Consider the following 1,349-nt stretch of genomic DNA (forward strand, 5'->3'; position numbering starts at 1 on the left):
GAGCAGAAGGGCACGGATAGCTCTGGTGGCACCCATTGCTCAAGTGCCACTTCTCCCAGCAGCCCTGACAAGGAGAACTCAGTGATTTTTATAACTGTCATTGACTTCTAATTAGAGGGTTGATGCCAAAGTAGTAATAATAAAAGGCTCTTTATTTAAAACAAACCCATGTGAATAACTATGTAAATATTTGTCTGGGCCAGTGTTAGTTTGAGTCCTGGGAAAGCTCTTTGGATGGGTGTCTTGGATATTTCTTGTTAGCTTTTATAGTAGCATATTTCAATGTAGATGCTATCTTTGGGTTTGAGTTCTCCTTCACGTATAATGGAAGACCTGAAATGACATCTTGGCTATTAAGTGCAGCAGAGATTTCCAAGAACAATGTACAAATCACACTGTAACTAGTTTAATAGAAAATATCTGAAGAGAGGGAAAATGATTGTGCAGCTGTGACCCAAATTTTCTAAAATCAGTTCTTGGCCCTGTATGACTTGGTTACTGCTGCAAAATACCATAGTGGCAGCTGTGGGTTTTGTGTAGGTAAAGCTGTGAGCTTATAGGAATATTGGTACATGATGAGCAGGAATCCATCATCTCCTTTAAATCACCTCCTGGAACAGTAGTGAGAGGTGGGTTCTGATGGTGGCTTTGTCTCTGGGAGGTCATCCTACCATCACAGGTAGGATGGTGCAGGGAGGAGGGGGTGGGTGCTGGGTGATTAGCTCCTCTTTGGCTCCTGATGGCTGTTTGTAATGGAGATACTGCTCTGAGCGTAGGAGGGGGTTAATGGGTTGGCTTTCTCCCCTAATAACTGAGGGTCAGAGATCACAAAGGTCAGTCAAGGCTGAACAGGAGTTTCTTGATACTGCCCTAATGCCACGTGATGTGCTCAGTTGATGGTAATGAACCCCTTTCCACCATCTGGCGTTGCTGGGACTGGCGGGAGGGCTGGCTGGCTGGGAATTGTGTCCTTTTAATGCAAAACCCTACCGTGTGCCCTTTCTTAATTTGGCCAGCAAGGAAATACAGCATGAGCTTGTGTTGTATTTATAATGGGGCTGGAAATCAGAACGGAATGGGAGCTGGAGTGTTGTGCTTGGATGAGCCTCTTCTGCATATTTGGACATAAGCAGTATATATTACTCTAGCTGGTCCGTAAAAAAATTCGGTTGGCCTGAAGTAAAATAACGTTCATTCCCTGGTGATGTTAACAAAGGATTCTATATAAGTACCTAATCGGGAGTAAGATCTGCTGAATAAATATGGATTAAAACTGAGAAAATCATTAGAAGCTGGTAACTGAAGTGGTGGATTTCTCCCCTCTTGCAGACTTCCCCTGCGGGTATCTC

Source organism: Buceros rhinoceros, unplaced genomic scaffold (genome assembly GCF_000710305.1).
Source record: "Buceros rhinoceros silvestris isolate BGI_N320 unplaced genomic scaffold, ASM71030v1 scaffold11325, whole genome shotgun sequence".
Lineage (NCBI taxonomy): Eukaryota > Metazoa > Chordata > Aves > Bucerotiformes > Bucerotidae > Buceros > Buceros rhinoceros.